A 22,424-nucleotide genomic window follows, 5' to 3' on the forward strand; every position below is an offset into this window, starting at 1 on the left:
TCCCAGTGATCATTATCTGGAAGGCCTAATTCAATTTTTACTCACTACTGATCCCATAATCTATCTTCGGGTCAGTGCAGAGCAGCTACAATAAAGCCAACTATCCTGGGATCATCAGATGAATGCAGAGTGCAATGGAAACAACCAACACTACCAATTGGAACTAATAATGTTAAAGGGGAGGCTTAAACCCCTTTTAGAAACTTAGATGCTGAAGCCAAGATTGAGAATGGCTAAGAGTTCAAAAACTGGTCAAGGCCGATGACAATTTGTGTCTTCTGTCCTATACAGCCTTCACCTTGTGGATTTTAACTCTCTGGGGAGTGTTACACACTTAATCTTTAGCACCATGAAAAGGGGTGCTGTTGATTAAGGCCCCTTAATTGCAAAAAAGGTGTATTACCAGTTGTTAAGAGGTTAATAATATATCAGTATTTGATTCATTGCTACTTTTTTGACTAAAGAACTATACACTAAGTCTAATAATCTACTAATACTGGTGGGTAAAACATATCACCAATAAGTCTTGAATGTTTTAAAGCACCACTCCAGCATTTTTTTTTAAATATGCAGCCAAATTGGGGCTTTAAATTTACGCCCCATGACCCCTATCATAGACTCACCCTCTGGGGTCTTCGTTTTCTATCATTGTCAAACTGGTCAGTCTACGGCAATTAGTGACCTGCCGGCAGCTCCAGTTTTTCATGGAGCGCACCAGAGGTCAGAGCTCAGTACAACTCTATGAGAGCTTCCTTCTGACTTTCATAGATTTGTATTGAGCGCTTGTGGTGTAAATTCTGACTTGTTCAATCAGAAAGTTACATGCACAAGATGGTGACATCAAAGATAATCAGTCACATCAAGAGGAGGAGGGGAGGAGAGAAGATCCAGCACCGACGTAATAAAAAAAATCTTTATTCAAAATTCATAAAAAAGGTCATTCCAACCAAGTGCAGAATATATTTACGCTTGACGCGTTTTGGAGAAAGTAGACTCCTTATTCATAAGGAGTCTACTTTCTCCGAAACGCGTCAAGCGTAAATATATTCTGCACTTGGTTGGAATTACCTTTTTTATTCATTTTGAGAAAAGATTTTTTTTTTTACGTCGGTGCTGGATCTTCTCTCCTCCACGCCTCCTCTTGATGTGACTGATTATTCAGCTGTGGAAACCAACCCACTTGTTCGGTGCACTGGACCAGAAGTTGGAGATATCTGCTTTGGAGTAGTGAGCTGAACTAAATTCCTTATTTGTGACATCAAAGATAGGTGAATCGGCAAGAGGGTGAGTATAAAAAAGGGGAAAGGATTTAAAAAAAAAAAAAAACAAAGAAAACCCCAAAACAATGGAGTGGTGCTTTAAGTTGTTTTAATAAAATAATCATTCTTTAAAATATTTATCTTGTTAAATGCACCAAATTCTAGGGTAATTTCTAATAGAAGACTGTCTTAAATGATTTGAAAAATGGTTTGATTTATTATTTATAAAATATTTAAATTAGAAAAAATTATAAAAGAGCATGAATGACTATGATAATTCAGGGGAATTTTACAACTGCATTGTCTAAATGTATAGCAAATAAACCCGCACTTGCAGAAACACTAACACGGCTGTCTCAAGGCCGTACCAGAACATCCTCAAAATAAAATAGGGAGGGAACCATATAAAAATAAAGAACTTTGTGTGCTAATTATTGATTTAGGCATAATTATTTAAGCCCAATAAAAAGTGATTGCATATAAATTTTTTTTTTTTGTTGCACATAAGACATTGGGTTACCATAATAAAGATTGAATACAAAACATATGTTACAGGATAAAAAGAGGAGATGGGAAAACGGCACAAAATTCCCTACATGAAAGACATAAAATAGCAGACCTATCCACCAAACTTGACTCTGTGAGGAAGATATATAATGCCTCCAAAAAATGTAAAAAAGGAGAAAAATACCGCACAGGGAGGATGAGCTCACCACTATTAAAGTATATAAGAAGTGGTATATAAATAAGCCTGTGGGAGACTAGACCTCAACAATGTCACAAAAAAGTATCTGAGGTAGCCCTGAAAGGACCTACAAACACCCACTAATATGACAGGAGAAGACGCCCACAAATGATTGGTATAACTCACTCATATGACGAGGTCCCGCTTGATGTAATTAGATGAAAAGTGCCCGTACGCGTCTCGCAGAAAGCTTCACTAGGGGCAGTATGCTGTTATGGGATGGTGCCTATGGCCCATTTTCTCCTTTTGTACATTTTTTGGAGTCATTATATATCTTCCTCACAGGAGTCAAGTTTGGTGGATAGGTCTGCCATTTTATGTCTACCATGTAGGGAATTTTGTGCCATTTTCCTATTTCCTCTTTTTATCCTGTAACATATGTTTTTGTATGCAATCTTTTTTATGGTAACCCAATATCTTATGTTCAATAAAAATATTTTATTTTATATGCAATCACTTTGTATTGGGCTTAAATAATTATGTCTGAATCAATAATTGACACAAATCCTTTATTTTTCTATTGTCTAAATGTATATGGTCTCAATATTAGATAATGGTGAACAACCTTTAACTTTATATTTTTGTCAAATCCACATATTTATGCATTTTATTAAGTTCTTTAGAACTTTGAAAGGATCTTAATACTCGTCAGATATATTTTTCCATTTAGAGTTTAGAGATTTTGCATTTGTAATTGCTTTAATGTATATGCAGTATAATTGCTACTTACTATGGAAAAGTTACATGTGTAAAAATATCATTTACTCATGGCTCAGTTACTAGGATACTCTTAGTAAGATAATTATAGGACATTTAAAAGTCATTGTAATATAACCAGTCTAAAGAAAAAATAAAATAATATAGATTTATTTTTCTTTACCTTCATGTAAAAGAAAAGGAAATAAGGTAAACTAAGAACAACTTTCTGTAGGGATTATAAATGTTAATTGCCAAGCTGTATGCCCTTAAACTGTTTGTGTTTACAGTTACCTATTACCGAAACCAATTAAAGAGCTCAAGCAGTGGTAAAACAAATTGACCTAATTTGTTCCTTAGCTAATCAGGTAAATACCACAATTTTAAGACCAATCCTAAATTAAATTAAAACATGTTGATTTCTAAAAAAAAAATCTTTAATTAATTAAAAAAAAAAATATTTTATTATCATCAAGCAGCGGTTATCACATTTGATATTTGTGGTGTAACTGAATGTAATTAAAATAAACTAGAACAAAAGCAATAATTATGATATATGTTTCATGTTTCTTCAATTGATTGCCTGCTAAAATCGTATTCATAATATATCTATAGTAGAAGGATGTCACCAGTTATGTATATTTCCTTACATAATTACTGTACTTTACTACAATAAATATATATATATATATATATATATATATATATATATATATGTATATATATATATATATATATATTTATATATATATATATATATATATATATATATATATATATATATACACAGTACAGGAACAAACCATACTTGGACAAGGCAACAGATGAAATGCCATTACAACAGCAGACCGAATGAGAGAGGTTATATGAAGCATATAAGGAAAGTATGAATGGATAAGAGACATGCATGCCCATTGAGTGAAAACAACTAGTCACCCAGCATTTTAATAATGTCATTAAAAGGAAGTTACTATCACAAGTTGACATGGATGAACTGCGCCTCACATCCTCACAGCAGGAAGACCTGGAAGAACAAACAGAAGAACAACAGTGCAACCTCCTTGAAAAAATCCTCTTACAGCCGTGCAGCTAGAAAGTACTGCAGCTGACCTGAAACAGAACCTCATAGATAAACTAAATACCATTAAGTGTCAAGTTTGAACCATCAAGGTTCAACAGGGAAGTACCATCAGGCAGTATGCTAGAAGATGCTAACAGTTCATGCATCAATACCAACCATGACCATAGCTCAAACTACAGAACTTTTCTATGCAACAACAGCCTCCGCAAACCTGGAAATGCCTGGTCATACAATTACAGCTAAAAAGAACAGCAGGAGTATATGTTCCCTTTGGAAAAAGAAATTGAAAACAAAGATCAAGACCAAACTGGAAAAGTATAAAGATCTGACTCCATATGAAGCCCTAGAGACTGCGAAATACAGGCTTCCAGCACTTGCTGCTAGGTTAAAGAAATACATCATTACAGAAGCAGACATCTAATAGTATGTCAAGAACATGAAGAACAGGATCTGGCCAACATATGACCGTTTGGTAAAACATCTAAACCAGTTGCTGGAGGCAAATAATCAGCCAACTTGGCTAATACAAAGAAGAACAGTGCTGATCATGAAGAATCCACATAGTGGAACAATTCCATATGTAATAACCGCCCAATAACCTATCTTACTGGAACATAGAAACTTCTATCAGGAATCACAGCTGCCAAGTTACAGAACCATTTGAATCAGTACATAAATCCAGCTGAGAATGGCATTGGGAACAACACCAGAGGCTCAAAGCACCAACTGCTTGTAGATAGAGTAGTATGTTAAGGATCAAGGTACATCAACCTCAGCTCAGCCTGGATTGACAATAGAAAAGCCTATGACTCAATGGCACACATATGGATATGTAAATGCTTGTGCACTCTAACAAGTCAACAGGAAATTAAGAACTCTTCTTAGAAACACAATAGGATTATGGAGGACAATACTGGAAGTCAACTCAAGCCAACTAGAATCCAAATGAAATAAAGTCCAGCTTCAACAGAAGGATATGTTATTTTCTTTCTTTTATTTTCCTTTGGCACAAATATAACAGCACATTGCAGTCAAGATGATAACATGACCGATGTCAGCGATGGGTTTCAAGTGGCACCGCACTCTTAATCATGATGTCGGTAAATATACAAAGACCATATATATATATATATATATATATATATATGTACTGATATAACAGATGCACCAAACTTAATTAATTAAACAACACAAAGGTTCACCTAAACATAAAATCAGTGTGTCACATTTATTTAACCTTTTCTTGTCTATTGTGAGTCTACATGCAGCACTATACATTGGAAATATTTTATTTTCTCTAGTAGTTTATATATAAATGGATATACTTTGCCTGTGTAGTTAGCCAAGGGATGGAAATATATACCAGATTTTATTAACAAAATACTAATTACAATGGTTCCATAAAATTATTATATCTATTCAATACATGAAAAAGGTAAAATATACTTAAATAGTTAAATCATTACCCATTGTTAATAATTCACATTCTATTACTATTGGATCTCTAAGTTCTTTCACTGATTTTGGAATATTGACATCCAAGTACTAAGCCTGTAATATAATCAGACTATGCGGTACCGCAAAAAATAAAATTATAGTCGCAAATGCCATAGGGATTTAATTCTTCCATTCTTTGACTTAATTTACTTTATTTAAATTTGGTCTCTTCATTACAAACTATAATGATAATTTTGATTATTTCTAAATCCTCCAACAGGGATAATCTATTCATAAATCCCCATTCACCATTAACGATTCAGATTACATACTGGCTGAACTACAGGATCCCTACCAAGTTCAACCCTCAGTCTATGGTGAATATTTGATTTCCCATATTGGTTTTAGTTCCCTTATATTTAGTTAATAAATGTGGGACCAAATAGAATTATATAATATTCCTCAATATATAAGGACACCACAAGATCCATATAATATAGTTTCCACTATCATTTCATTCTTCCAAAAGATTTTTGGTTTAATCAACTATATTGAAATGGTACGTTTTTTACATCTTTGCCTAGATATTAATCCTTAAAAATTTGGGCAATACTGGAATTCCTAAGTGGAAAATATTAATGCCATATTTCCAACAAAGATTTTAATATTTAATACAGTGGAGAAAATAAGTTAAGTATTTGATACACTGGCAATTTTGCAAGTTTTCCCACATACAAATAATGGAGAGGTCTGTAATTTATTTCATAGATACACTTCAACTGTGACAAAATATTTTTTTTTCCTAAAATCACTGTCATGATTCGCCTCCCTATCCACATTGCTAGGGGGCGTAGCCTTCTCTCAGGCCTCACTTCCGGCCCCTGGATGCCTTTAAAAGCTGACACTTCCAGTGAACCAGCGCTGGCTATAAGCTTAGCTCTGCTTTGCCTGTGATTGCTGGTCCTGTGAGTGATATCCTGATCTGTCTGTTCCTGTGCCCCCGTGCCCTTGTCTGTGTTCTGTCCCCTGGTCGTCCCTCCTGTCCTGTGTCCCCCCTCCTATTCCCCACTCGGTTGCTTCCTCCGGTACTGACCTTAGCCTGATTTTGACTTCGCTTCTGCTTGCTCCTCCGGTCCTGCTTCTGCCCGTACGGTGTTTGACCCAGCCTGTCTGACTATTCCTCACATATCCTGCAGTTCTGCCTCTCAGCTGTGCTGATTAGGCAGTGCATGAGAACGCTGTGCATTTCCTTCCTGGTTCTCATTGCTCTGTGTAGTGTCGTCTGCTGCAGAGCTCTGGCTCCCCCTGGTGGCAGCATTACAATCACATTGTGTGTTTGTAAATAATTAATTTACATTTTATTGCATGAAATAAGTATTGATACAATAGAAAAACGGCACCTAATATTTGTTACAACAACCTTTGTTTGAAGTTGCAAAGGTCAGACATTTCCTGTAGTTCTAGACCAAGTTTGCACACACTGCACCAGGAATTTTATCCCACTCCTCCATACATATCTTTTCTAGATATTTCAGGTTTGGTTGCTGTTACTGAGCAACATTGAGTTTAAGCTCACTCCAAAGATTTTCTAGTTCACGTCTGGAGACTGGCTTGGCCACTCCAGGAACCTGAAATGCTTCCTATGGAGCCACTCCTTAGTTGCCCTGGCTATGTGTTTCAGGTCATTGTCATGCTGGAAGACACAGCCTTGATCCATCTTCAGTGCTCTTACTGTGTGAAGATCTTGTTGGCCAAAATCTTATGATACATGACCCCATCCTTCCTTCCTTCAATACGGTGCAGTCGTCCTGTCCCTTTTGCAGAAAAGCATCCCCAAAATATGATGTCTCCACTCCCAATGCATATTGGGACAGTGTTCTTAGGGTTGTACTCATCCTTCGTCTTCCTCCAACGATGATGAGTGGAGCTTATACTAAAAAGTTCTATTTTGGTCACATTTGACCACATGATTTTCCCCCATGCCTCCTCTGGATGGTTATTAGCAAGCTTCAAACAGGCCTCAACATGTGCTGGCTTGAGTAGGGGGACCTTACGTGCCCTGCAGGGCGGTGTAGTGTTCTAGTAATGTTAATCTCTGAGACTGTGGGCCCAGCTCTCTTCAGGTCATTGACCAGATTCTTTCATGGAGTTATTGGATGATTCCTGACCTTTCTCAGAATCATCCTTACTCCTTGAGTTGAGATCCTGCATTGAGCCACACACCAATAAAGGCTGAGAATCACCTTGTGTTTCTTTCATTTTTTACAACTTTTGTCTTCTTACCAAACTTCTTGCCATTTTTCCTGCAACCAATCCCATCCTTGTGTAGGTATACAATTTTGTCTTTGGTGTCCTTAGAAGGCTCTTTGATCTTGGGGCCATGGTAAGGAGGTTAGAGTATGATTGATTGAGTGTATGGACAGATATATTTCATAGAGGTAACTGGTTCAAACAGGTGCAATTAATCAGGCATTAAGTGGAAAGTAGGAGGGCTTCTTAAAGAAAAAAAAAATAACAGGTCTGTGATAGCCAGAGTTCTAGTACTAGTTGCTAGGTGAGCAAATACTCATTTCTTGCAACAAAGTTCTAATTAATTATTTAAAAATCTTAAAAAGTGATTTTATGCAAGTTTTGGTGGATTCTATCACAGTTCAAGTGTATCTACGAAAAAAAATAACAGACCTCTCCCTGGCGAAGCGCTTGCGAAACGGTCGTTGGAGTGGTGTGAGGGGTCAGTAAGTATCCTTGGGTATGGCCTTTCTTCACTAAGTGGTCTGGTGAACTTTGTCTGCCTGCACGATTTACGATCACATCTATGTGTTATATGGAGCACACAGGCAGCAGTCACTTATGGTTTTTACTTTAATATAACAATCTGTGCAAACAATTCTCCCTGGGTTTTTGTACATAATCATATAGACCTATGCATTTTGTTTATTATGTTTCTTATGGTTAAAAATATTGATTGACATTCCTCAGGGAGGAATTTTACAATGACCTAGACAGAATGTTTTTGTTACAAATGGTGATTTTCACCTGTTCATTTTGATTAAATTTAATCTGTGATTCAGCCTGGTTTAAACCTTCTTGTCTTTATATTTGATGCAGCAGACCACTCCACTTTTACAAGTATATTACATACACACATTTTTGTGGCCACCCGATGTATCATTTCTTACCTTCCTCTCTCTTTTTGTTTTGTCATGTATATTTTAAATCTTGAGTATGTTTTTATAACCAATAAAATTTATATGATATTTATGCCTTTTGAATATCTTTGTTTGGTTTTCTAGTTGTTTTGATGTTATAGGTGAGATCTGAGGAATTCTATGGTATATCCTTCTGCTTATAGGTTATGTGTCTCTCCAATCTTTGTAGGTGGGAAAACTTGTAAAAATGTGTATAAATTACTTATTTTCCCCTCTGTAGATAGGAAACATAGCATATAAAACCCCATCCATATTGCCAATATTCATTTGGGGCTGATGTGTAGATTGCAGAGCAACCAAGAACATGCATTTTGTTCCTTTTGGAATCACAATGTAAAAAATGAGTCTCCTATAACTGTAGGACCTATAACAAAAAAAACAATATTTATAACTGAAATACGGTGCTATTCTGTTCATCAGAGAAAGACTTCTCCACACAAGGGTGAGGAGTGTCACATCCAAACCTGTTGTTCAGACTCTGTGTTGGCTCTCCAGCAGATAAACCAGTTCAATTAATTGTTCACACCAGAGATTCGTATCTGAACAGGGATCAGATTTAGTTAAAAGTTCTAGCTCCTTGCTACCTGTTTAAATTATGATGAAGCCATGTGGTCTAATACTGTATATTGGTCCCATTTTATTATTACATTATGACATTATGACAGAAAACTACTAACAATAAGAGTTTCATGAGGACCCAAAAACATTAACATTGTCAAGACCAATGTAGTATTTGCCAGATTTGCTTCAGGACCAGTCCAGCCAAATATATTACCAAGATCTAGTACACCAGATTATGCACAAAATTACTATAATCATTATATTGTATCATGGACTGTGTAATAAAAGGTAATACAGATGTCAACCAGGACTCAAAAGCATACAATATTTTTAATAATATTAATTGTTTCACCTGAGAACCTACACAATTATGAGCCAATTTTTGTAAACCCAAAATTAAGTATCAAATGTGCAGGACGCTCTGTCACTCAAGTCCAAAAATTAGAGCCTTATGTTGACAGCTCAATGTCAATTAAAATTTTTATTGTTAAAATTAAATCCACTATAATTGTTCTATTATTCCTACACATAACTCACTCCAATTATCTAAGTCATTTGTTACCCAAATAATTTTAGCAAACACCGGCACAAGCATCTGCACATCAAGGTTTCCTCATCCACACTTTATAGTAATTCTCTTTTCTGTCACCTACAACAACCTCTCTGGATGAAGTTAACTCGAAACGTGCGTTTCGGGTCTCCTTTGTGCACCACACCATCTATTAATGGGTAATTACTTTTGCCACTGTGTCTCTGAGAAAGCAACTCATACTTCTTAAGAGCTTTACTATATTGTACATACATTGAATATAGGCACTGTTGCCAGCTCTGGTTACTGTTTATTATTAAGGACTTGCACTTTATTTCTTTGTGAATAGCTCTTAAAAACTTATCCTATTGCATGTACATGATGAACTGTAATATACATCAATCAATGTAGTTACCTTATGGATACGTCATTAGCTTTTTTTTTTTCAATTCATTTGAAGGTTCCTTTGTCATTTGGAATTTTTAATTCTCTTTATTATGCCAATTTGTATCTTTTTTAATACTTTTATTTTTTTCTTTTAATTAAATAAAAGATATTATAATACATTTGTATGGTCGCTTTTTCTTCATAGGATTACCACATCACGAATGGACCAAGTGTCTCATTAAGGTATGTGACTGAAGAACACTTTCTGACAAATGCAGCAACAAGTTTGGATATTAAAGGCATCTTTTTTATAGGCTCTCATTAACCACTGGACAGCCTTAAATATTCTTGGTATAATTTCTAGAAAAGCTTATGCAAGTTTTCAAGCAATAGTCAAAAAGCTGGTTATATCTTATATTTCCGCTGAATACAAAATGGAGAAATTATTTTAATTAGTCCTTATCTATTTTCATGATTACATTATTACAGTGAATATATTTACATAATGAACTTCTAAAATGGTGGTGTAATGTTCTTGCTGTGATTATGTTCTATGTTCAGATAATTAAAAGCACTTAAAATAATCTTTGACTTTAAGTACTAATAAGACACTATATAACAAAAAGCATTGTTCAGTGCAACTGATAGCAGTGTATATAAAATGTTGACTATTTTGTTGACTATTTTATTCATGTAATCTTTGTACACTATATTTAATTTACTCATGTAAAATAATATTTAACATTACAGTATAAAGCAAAAAAGTAAGAAATCATCGAATCAGTTGATAGCTCTTCAACCATTAAAAAAAAAAGTAAAATATAACTAAAATTTTATCCAAAAAGGGAAGTTTAATTTAAAAAAAAAAAAATGTTTTCTTCGTACTCGGTATTTTAAAAAAAATAATTGTGAAAAATAGACAAATATTTCCTACTTTTCTTTACATTAATTTCAAATATCAGCAAAACATGAATATAGAAATTATATCAAAATTAAACCCCAAAGGTGACCAAAAAATCTAGTCATAATCTATTTCATATTCTAGTGAGAAGCTTACTAAAAGAAAAAATAAATAAAGCCCAAAAATGTGCCTGGTACTAGAAAATGGCCCTAAAATATTGTAAAGGACTACTTTTTTGTTGCTGTAATAGGTTGGCATTTTACTAAAAATAAAAGAAAAAATTCTAATTTAGCTTTATTATTACATTTTCTAACATTTTACTATAATTCCCTGGCTATCACATACTTGTACCATGGATAGTTTGAAGGATGGAAAAGATTAAAAAGAGGCAAGATTTTATATACAATTGAAACCAGAAGTTTACATGCACTATCTAAAAAGACACATATGTAAGTTTATTTCACTATCTGAAATGAAATCAGAATAAACCTTTCCTGTTTTAATTCAATTAGGATTTCCAATTTTTTTTATACTTGCCAAATGCCAGAATAATGAGAGAGAAAATGTTATAAGACATTTTTATGATTTTCTTCAAAGTCAAAAGTTTACATACATTTCATTAGTACTTGGATACTGTTATGGATGTTGTTTCTGTTGGTTTGGCCATTGCCGGTTGTGAAGAGGTTAAGATTCTTTCTGAGGATGTTTCTGGGCTCCCTCTAGTGGCCAGTGCTGGAAGTGAGTCAGGTTCTGTGCTTGTCAATGAGACAGGTGCGGGGCTTGGCTCTAATTCCTGTGTGCCAATTATGTCCAGCCCTTGGTGTATAAAGGAAGAGATTCTGATTCAAGCTAATGCTGGTGATATTGTCTCCTGTGTCAGTTTTTCGCCAGTTAATGTCTTGAACACCTGGTCCTCCTGTTATGTTGGCTGTGTGCCTGTGATCGGACACTTCTCCAGCGTAATCCAGCTTGTCCTTTTCTCTTGGAGATCTTCAGTGTGTCTGCTACAGTTTGTCTCTTTCTTTGGATTCAATTTTTGCTCTTTTCCCTAGTCAACCTGATCTCGACATTCGGATGCTAATCCTGTCTGATGTCTTGCACAAGAGTTCCCTGATGTAGTGGGCAGAGGATCATGATGAATTTTGTTCATCAGGAGTTGGCATATATTAGAATTTTAAAAGCTTGCTGCACCCAGTGATCTATCCTATCTTTTGGTGTCTTAGTTAGCAGGACCTCTATTTGCTCAAGTCTAACAACTGTGTGTTGTTAATTTCTTATATCATCGTCAATATATGTTGGGGGCTTTAACTATCTCTTTGGGGCTGCTCTGAGGCAAGTTAGGATTCCTTTCTTTATCTTTGAGGCTAGCTAGTTTCTTAGGCGGTGATGAGGCATCTAGGTAGAGTAGGCACACTCCACTGGTACTTCTAGTTGTGTTTAAATAGTTAGGGAGTTGCTACCTGTTAGTTACCAACCATTCTTGTGCTTTTCTCTGCATTTTTCTGGTTTTTCTTCCTGGACTTTTTGGGGTAGTGGATATTAGTTCCTTTGTTGCCACTATCTCTGGATCAAGGATGGAGTTTTCCCTTGAATGGGATATCTATGGGAATGTCAGCAGTCTCTGGACCATAAAAGGATACCCTTCCAGAAGCATCCCACAATAATTGGTAGGAATTTGGGCCCATTCCTCCTCAGAGAACTGGTGTAACTGAGCCTTGTTAGTTGATTGCTTTGATCGCAAAAGACATTTCAGCTTTCCCCATAAATTTTTAAGAAGATTGAGATCAGGGTTTGTGATGGCCACTCCAAAACATTGATTTTGTTACCATTAGGCCACTTTGTAACCAGTTTGGCAGTATGCATTGGGTCATTTTCCATTTGGAAGACCCATTTCTGCCCAAGCTTTAAGTTCTTGGCTAATATCTTGAGTAGAGATGAGCGAACCGGTCGTGGTTCGGCTCGAGTTTGGTTCATCGAATGGAGGTCTCGTTCGAGTTCAGTTCGGCGAACGTTCGACGAACCGAACTCGAACCGCATAGGAAACAATGGCAGGCAATCAAAAACACATAAAAACACCTAGAAAACACCCTCAAAGTTGTCCAAAAGGTGACAAACACTCACAACACAACACAAACACATGGGAAAGTGACAAGGACATATACTCATGCGAAAACAAAAGAGCTGGACAAGGAAAAAGAGGAGGAGACACAGATATAGGCATGGCACGCCCTTCTAAAATCATATAAAACACTGCAAGGTGACTCCAAGCGGAGTCTCCCTTTTTTGCAAAAATTGGGCCCCACACACAACCACCCCTTCAGTGGCAGCACTTGTGCCCCAGTTGTATACTTCACAGGTAGATTTGTATCAAGCACATTAAAAAATACGCCATAATTAGCTGTCCCCAGCATGACACCGGGGTAGGTAGCTAAGTCTTTCCTGATCCCAGCTCTATTCATCTTGGATCATTTTTAAAAACAATGTAAGCAAGGGTTACTCCAAGCGGAGTCTCCCTTTTTTCAAAAAATTGGGCCACACAGACACCACATCAGTGGCATCACTTGGGCACCAGTTGTACACTTCACAGCTAGATTTGCATCAAGCACATTCAAAAATACGCCATAATTAACCGTCCCCAGGATGACACCGGGGTAGGTAGCTAAGTCTTTCCTGATCCCAGCTCTGTTCATCTTGGATCATTTTTAAAAACAATGTAAGCAAGGGTTACTCCAAGCGGAGTCTCCCTTTTTTCCAAAAATTGGGCCACACAGACACCCCATCAGTGGCAGCACTTCTGCCCCAGTTGTACACTTCACAGCTAGATTTTCATCAAGCACATTCAAAAATACGCCATCCTTAACCGTCCCCAGGATGACACTGGGGTAGGTAGCTAAGTCTTTCCTGATCCCAGCTCTGTGCATCTTGGAACATTTTTAAAAACAATGTAAGCAAGGGTTACTCCAAGTGGAGTCTCCCTTTTTTCAAAAAATTGGGCCACACAGACATCGCATCAGTGGCAGCACTTGTGCCCCAGTTGTACACTTCACAGCTAGATTTGCATCAAGCACATTCAAAAATACGCCATCCCTAACCGTCCCCAGGATGACACCGGGGTAGGTAGCTAAGTCTTTCCCGATCCCAGCTCCGTTCATCTTGGATCATTTTTAAAAACAATGTAAGCAAGGGTTACTCCAAGCGGAGTCTCCCTTTTTTCCAAAAATTGGGCCACACAGACACCCCATCAGTGGCAGCACTTGTGCCCCAGTTGTACACTTCACAGCTAGATTTGCATCAAGCACATTCAAAAATACGCTATTCTTAACCATCCCCAGGATGACACCGGGGTAGGTAGCAAAGTCTTTGCTGAACCATGACTTGTTCATCTTGGCTCCTTTTAAAAAACACAGCAAGCAAGGGTTACTCCAAGCAGAGTCTCCCTTTTTTCCAAAAATTGGGCCCCACACACACCCACCCCTTCAGTGGCAGCAGTTGTGCCCCAGTTGTACACTTCACAGCTAGATTTGCATCAAGCACATTCAAAAATACGCCATCCTTAACCGTCCCCAGGATGACACCGGGGTAGGTAGCTAAGTCTTTCCTGATCCCAGCTCTGTTCATCTTGGACGGGCAGATACTCGTTTTTATAATGCAGGGACATGTGACATGGACATCCTATCACACATGCTGTTGCTTCTCTGGCTAAAAGTCCACTTAGCTGTGTGTGTGTCTGGGATTGGCTGACATGCTGGTTCGCCCCACTACACGCGCGCGCTTAGGGAAGGAAGACAAGGAAAAAAAAAAAAATGGTGATCGCCATTATCCCAGCAGCAGTGATCTGAATGCGCTGTTTCCGCTATACACTGAAATTTCATAATAGTGTGAGTCACAGAGTGACTCACACTATTACAGCGGAAAGCCAGCTAGTAATTAGCTTGTCTTTTTGCTACTAGAACCGTTCTCGAACGTATCTAGAACTATCGAGCTTTAGCAAAAAGCTTGAGTTCTAGTTCGATCTAGAACAGCCCCAAAAATCACTCGAGCTGCAAAATGGAGAACCTCAAACCGCGAACCGCGCTCAACTCTAATCTTGAGATACTGCATCATTATTGTCACATAATCTTCTTTACTCATGATGCCATCTTTTTTGCAAAATGTACCAGTCCCTCCTGCAGCAAAACAACCCTAGAATGTGATGGTGCCCCTCCATGTTTCACAGTTGTTATGGTGTTCTTAGGCTTCAAAGCTTTTCTCTATTCCCTCCAAACATAACGTCGGTCATTATGGCCAAACAGTTCAATTTTAGTTTTCTCAGACCACACGACATATCTCTAAAAATTAAGGTCTTAGTTCTTTTGTCCATATGTAAACATTATTCTGGCTTTTTTTTTTGTTTCTTTTGGAGTATTGTCTTTTTCCTGGCAGAGTGACCTTTCAGCCTATATTGATACAGTACTCGTTTCACTGTGGATAATAACACAATCTTACCAGCTTCTGCTAGCATCTACAGAAGGTCTTTTGTTTTTGTTCTAGGGTTGGTATGCACATGTCTGACCTAAGCACGTTAATGTCTGGTGCACAGAATCTATCTCCTTACTGAGCGGTATGATAGCTGGACATTCCCATCCTGTTTGTACTTGCGTATAATAGTTTGTACAGATAAACGAGGCAACTTCAAGTATCAGGAAATTGCACCCAAGGATGAACCAGACTTCTGCAAGTCCACAATTGTCTTCCTGAGATCTTGGCTGATTTCTTTTGAGATCCTCATGAAGCTACACAAAGAAGCAGTGTTTTTCAAGTGTGAATTAATATACGTCCACTGGTGTGTCTCTAATTAGCTCACATGTTGCCAATAAACCAGAAGCTTCTAAAGACATGACATGATGTTATGGGCTTCCCCATAAGAAATAAGGCATAGTTCCCTTAGTGTATGTAAATTTTGACTTTGCAGAAAGGAATAAAAATGCCTGAAAACATTCTCTCTCTCATTATTGTGGTATTTGCAAAATATAAATAATTTTGATAATCCTAATTGACCTAAAACGGGAAAGGTTTATTCTGATTTCATGTCAGATAGGTAGAAAAAAAATGATTATGTGTCTTTTAAGATAATGTTTGAAAACATCTGATTTCAACTGTAAGTCAAGTTGGAAATATTTGATTTTGAGTAAAAAATAAAGTCAACTTAAAACAGAATACACTATATAGACAAAAGAATTGGGACACACTTTTTAGTCACTGCTTTTTCATTAACACCCATTGACATAAGTGTATAAAATCAAGAACTTAAAACATAACGGTAGTTTTAATCTTTATTTTATAAATCAATAGTACACATGCAAATAAGCAACTTTACAACATATCTTATGAGGCACATTTGCTTCTTTCTCCGCCAGAATTGATCTATCATTATTAGTGATGGGTGAATGTGCTTGGCACTGCTCGATACTTAATTGAACATTATTGGTGCTTGGGTATTTGCGGTGCTCAGCTGAGTATAACAGGTACTCGGATGTGTCATCCATGAAACAATGAGCAAAAAGCACAGGCTTGCTTCACTGCATGATGGGAGTTAGCACCTCAGTGAAAGCCATTCGCAGTCTCTGAATGGCTCTCCCAAAGGATAAAACAACATACACAGATGTAGTGTGATCAAATAAAAGCAAAAAACCTTGCCCTTCCACCCACCAGAAATGCAATGTTTATGGATGGCCGTATGTGAGTGAAGACCCAAACAGGTCAATCATTGATTTTCCATAATGCTCATTACTCACGTTGAGCTTATCCGAGCATCTGACCAGTTAAAATCAAGTAACCAACATTTGAGCATTTTAGTGCACGCCCATCACGAGTCATTATCAACACTCTCATTTCTGAGGTAAAATCTGTATCCAGGGAAGACTTTCCATTACTGAGATAGGAGATGAGAGCTTTTACTGATGAAATTCTATGATGACAGAAGGAGAGAGGAGCTAGAACCATTGGAAGGAGCTAGCTGAAGTGGGAGGAGCTAGAGAAAGAGCTCCACCCCTATTACCTATTTTATCTACATAGAATCTCATCAGTAACATCTGCCATCTCCTATCTGAGCAATGGGAAAGTCCTCACTGAATACAGATTTTACCTCAGAATTGAGATTTTTGATAATGACTGATCAATTCTTGCAGAGAAAGAAGCAGAATGGCCTGTTACGATATATCATAAAGTTTCTAATTTTCATTTGTACTATTGATTTAAGTATTAAAAATTAAAATGGAATGGTTGAAACGTTTTAACTTTGCAGTCTGCCTTTATTAACATTTGCAATAGTATGGGTATTTTGAAAGAACTCACATTATAGAGAGTGGTATTGAGTCGCATAGTGCATAAAAGTCACCAACTCTTCTTGCCCAATAATTACTGGGTCCCAAAAATCTGTACAAAATGGTATGGTATCCATGGCCAAGCTGCGGCATATAATCCTTACATCACAAAGCATAATACTAAGCAGCACATAGGAAGGTGTACAGCATGTTGGTACAGGACAGCCTTCCTGTAGCTTTTAATGACTTCCTGGATCCTGGATGAAGGTGTATTTGACCATTCCTGTTTACAAAACAATTCCGAGCATGGACAGCACGCTTCAAATCATCCCACAGATTTTCAATGATATTCAGGTCTGGGGACTGGGATGGCCATTCCAGAACATTGTAATTGTTCCTCTGCATGAAAGCCTGAGTAGATTTGGAGCTGTGTTTTGGATCATTGTCTTGCTGAAATATCCATCCCCTGCATAACTTCAACTTTGTCACTGATTCTTGCACATTATTGTCAAATATTTGCTGATACTGAGTTGAATCCATGCGACCCTCAACTTTAACAAGATTCCTGGTGCCGGCATTGGCCACACAGCCCCAAAGCATCAACCTCCACCAAATTTTACTGTGGGTAGCAAGTGCTTTTCTTGGAATGCCGTGTTTTTTTACCTCTATGCATAATGCCTTTTTGTATGACCAAACAACTCAATCTTTGTTTCATCAGTCCACAGGACCTTCTACCAAAATGTAACTGGCTTGTCCAAATGTGCTTTTGCATACCTCAGGCAACTCTGTTTGTGGCGTGCTTGCAGAAACGGCTTCTTTCGCATCACTCTCCCATACAGCTTCTCCTTGTGCAATGTGCGCTGTATTGTTGACCGATGCACATTGACACCATCTGCAGCAAGATGAAGCTGTAAGTCTTTGGAGGTGGTCTGTGGATTGTCCTTGACTGTTCTCACCATTCTTCTTCTCTGCCTTTCTGATATTTTTCTTGGCCTGCCACTCCTGGGCTTAATAAGAACTGTACCTGTGTTCTTCCATTTCCTTACTCTGTTCCTCACAGTGGAAACTGACAGTTTAAATCTTTGAGACAATTTTTTGTATCCTTCCCCTGAATAACTATGTTGAAGAATCTTTGTTTTCAGATCATTTGAGAGTTGTTTTGAGGAGCCCATGATGCCACTCTTCATAGGAGATTCAAATAGGAGAACAACTTGCAAATGGCCACCTTAAATACCTTTTCTCATGATTTGATGCACCTGCCTGTGAAGTTCAAAGCTCATTGAGGTTACAAAACCAATTTAGTGCTTTGGTAAGTCAATAAAAGTAGTTAGGAGTGTTCAAATTAAGAAATTGATAAGGGTGCCCATACTTTTGCACGGGTCAAATTTTGTTAAAATGCGGATTGCACATTTTCTGTTAGTACAATAAACCTCATTTCAATCCAGAAATATTACTGAGTCCATCAGTTATTAGATATATGAAACTGAAATAGCTGTTGCAAAAACCCAAATTGTTATAAAGAAAAAAGGTTAACATTAATAGGGGTGCCCAAACTTTATCATATGACTGTATAATGTCTTATGATTTGGAGGCCGGAGAGGAGCAGTGGAATTGTCAGGTGGCATCAGTTTTTGACTGCCAGTCTGCAGACATTGTGGATGGAGACTGTAAGGAATTGAGTGATGAATTATTGAATTTGCATAAAAGGTATATCTGAGTCTGGTGGAATAAAGAGTTTAGAGCAATACCACAAACTGAAAATTATACCTCGTGGACTTAGGGTCCAGATTTTCCTTTTTGGGAAGTCAATGACCAATTTAGAGACGCTTGGGAAAAGGGCCTTGTACAGTGTTTTAGTATTTAGCTTAACTTGCTGATAGGCCATGACTGCGGTTTGCAGCTACAGATCAAGAAAAGCATTAAAGCAATAGAGCTCAAGATTGATAACTTTGGCAAAGATACATTGGTCCAGCCCTTTCTTGCTAAATTGAAAAACAGTATTGATAAATGTGAAAAGGATGTGATAGCTGGTAAAAAGAATACATTTTTCCACGATAAAAGGGATTTTGATGTTAACCGTGCCTATAGGTGGAATCATCAGGGGAATAGAAGGTCCCAGGCTAATTTTTCCAAAGTGAACCCCTCTTCTAATCCAGGTGAAGGCTCGACCAGTGATTTTTTGTCTACAGATACAAGCGAAACAGAAGGAGGGTGAGAAGAGCTGGTCGGAGGAGGAAACAACATCAACAACAACAAGAAAACGCCTCGGAACCAGGTTCCAAAATCTTACATGCAGACCCGACACAGGAACAAATACAAGAAGTAATGGGTGAGAACATCCTACAAATTATTAATCTATCTGATTATGCTTTGTATGATAGGGAAGAAGCTGCCCTGAAATATGGTCTGTCCTTTTCACCCCTCAAAAGATTGGACAAATTCACTTTGGTCAAAGACACCTACCTTTTTTGCAGGAATTTAATGTTCAAATATTATCATCGACACCTTACTTCTTTACAATCTTTAACTGCATTGGAACAACACGCGTTTGAGGATCTTATTGATTTGTTACATGAAAACAATGACCCTACAGGTAGGAAACCATTCACGTTGTTTAAATCGTCCCAGAAGACACCTGCCTTGGGGACCTGTCTGACCATTAACATTTCTTTAACACTATGGTGCAGGATATCCTTAAATTACAGATCAGGAATACCACACAAGACAACTTGACCCAAGCAGAAAGAGTAGCCATTTCCACCCTGAAGAACAACACAGCCTTTATAATTAAAAAATTAAAGAGGCCAATAAAGGTGGTAACATAGTGCTTTGACCTACCGACCTTTATGTAGTGGAAGCTAAAAGGCAGTTATTAAATACGTCCTTGTATATGGGTCCACCATCTGACCCCACTGCGATTTTCCAGAACAAATTGGCTGATGCTGTGTCACGCAACATCATAGGTAAGATGGAGCAAGATTTCATCTATAATGGCCACCCTATCACTCCAACTTTCTATTTACTCCCTAAAGTACACAAATGTGTACAAAATCCACCTGGGAGACCAATAGTGGCAGGGATAGGGGGTCTGAGTGAATATGCCTGCATCTATGTTGACTTTTATCTCCAACTGTTTGTCACGACTTTGAAGTCCTATGTACGTGACACAATGCATTTGTTGGACATTTTGGATGCTTTTGTAATACTTCCACAGACATTTCTTGCCTCTTTAGATGTGGAGGCTCTATACACAAGCATAGGACATGAAGAAGGATTGCATGCAGTGTCCACTTTTTTATGAATGACTATGGAAACATCTCGGCTTATGGTAGGTTTGTCCTAGATCTTTTGGCTTTCATACTTTGTCACAATTTTTTTGTGTTTGACCGAACCACCTACAGACAGATGTCTGGCACCGCGAAGGGGGCACACTGTGCGCCTTCTTTCGCTAACCTATTTATGGGTTGGTTGGAGGAGGCATTCGTGTTTTCCTCGTCATACTATCGTGACTATGTTTGTGGGTGGTTTCGGTACATTGACGATATTTTGTTTTTGTCGACAGGACCACGGGATCTGTGCTTGGACTTGATTCAGACCTTCAATCAAAACAAACTGAATATCAAACTTTCTTCTAAAATTTCTTCGGACAACATGGAATTTTTTGATCTCAAACTGATGGTGAAGTGACAATGGATTGAAACCAATCTTTTTCGTAAGTGCATGTCCACCAATAGTCTCCTGCACTACAAAAGTTCACATCCTAGGCACCTTAAAAATGGGATACCCGTGGGTCAATTTATCCGCATAAAGAGGAATTGTAGCATGTAATCTGACTTTCTAACACAGGCATAAGATCTGTCTGAACGCTTTAAGATCAGGAAGTATCCACTTGAAGTTATTCATCGGGCCTATCAGAAAGCGGCCCATGTGGACAAGCGTACTCTTTTGAAACCTAAGAAAATGGAATCTAAGAACAACTTCCCACAGTTGGTAACAACGTTTAATGGCCAATGGTCAGATAAACACCAGATTTTGAGGAGGAACTGGAAAATTTTGTTGTCGGACCTTAGTTTAAAACAGATTGTTTTTTTTTCCAGGCCACTCTTGACAGCAAGGAGATCTGCTAACTTGAAGGACCATGTTTGCAGAAGCCATTTTGTTCGCCTCACTACTCGAGTTGGGAGGTGGACTATCATGAAAGGCTCATTTCCATGTGGGCATTGCTCTATTTGCCATTTCATGCCCCCAGGGTCTAATTTCTTGAATCACCGAAGTCAAATAATGTAGCAGTTACATCACTATGTGATTTGCAGATCTCAAAATGTGATATATGCACTTACTTGTTCCTGTCAGCTTATATATGTTGGACAGACTTCACAAGAGCTGCGACATCGCATTTAAAAGCATTTTTCAGACATAGCATTGGCAGGGAAACCCCTCAAACAAGGAAAGAGCATTTCCACAATGGCACAGCACTATCTCACCCATCATGGTAGTAAAATCAGTGATACAACTGTGGTGGGATTGGATAAAGTACTTAGGAACATTAGGGGGTGTAACCCCATCCTGGCTCTCTTAAGAACTGAATCGTGGTGGATCTTTCAATTGAACTCTGCGATGCCTAATGGTATTAATGAAAATTTGCTTTTTACGGGCCATTATAATACCTGAGTCTGTGTTGCCTTACATGGATATTTGGGGTCATTGCTTCCATATGTATATATAATTATGTATGTTTGTGTGATGCCCTGGACCCCAGGGGTCACAAGTAACAACACCTACCACACACACACACACCCCCATCCCTTGTGAGGACACACCCGTCACCAGAAAAGGAGACCTGATGCCTCCCTCAGGGCCAGTAGGGCACACCAGGTGGGCGGAATCAGGCGGAAAGGCACGCCCACCGAGGAGACTACTGTCCTGAGGCAGGAAATACAAACGGTTAGTATAGTCAGGGAGTTGTAGAGTGACAGTGACAGGAGGTGTGGATGAGTAGAGCTGTCAGGGACCCGGGTTGGAGCCTGGGATCCCAGTAATGTCAGGCAGGCAGACTGTGGTGGCCGCCTGTAGGAGTACCGGTACAGCAACCGGCGGAACCGCAGGGACCGGGCCAGGGTTGGAGCCCGCCGGTCCTGAACCAGGGAGTCAACCATTTACCGGAGCACCAGAAACCGGGTACTCAAACCCTGTCCTACCTTGGAAGCCACTGAGTGTAGGCAAATTAACTGATTGCAGTCTGGACCTTACGGGTTCATCCTCACCCAAAGTCCCGAAAGAAGGCAAAAGCCAACCAATACCGGGTGAGAGCCACTGC

Source organism: Anomaloglossus baeobatrachus, chromosome 2 (genome assembly GCF_048569485.1).
Source record: "Anomaloglossus baeobatrachus isolate aAnoBae1 chromosome 2, aAnoBae1.hap1, whole genome shotgun sequence".
NCBI lineage: Eukaryota > Metazoa > Chordata > Amphibia > Anura > Aromobatidae > Anomaloglossus > Anomaloglossus baeobatrachus.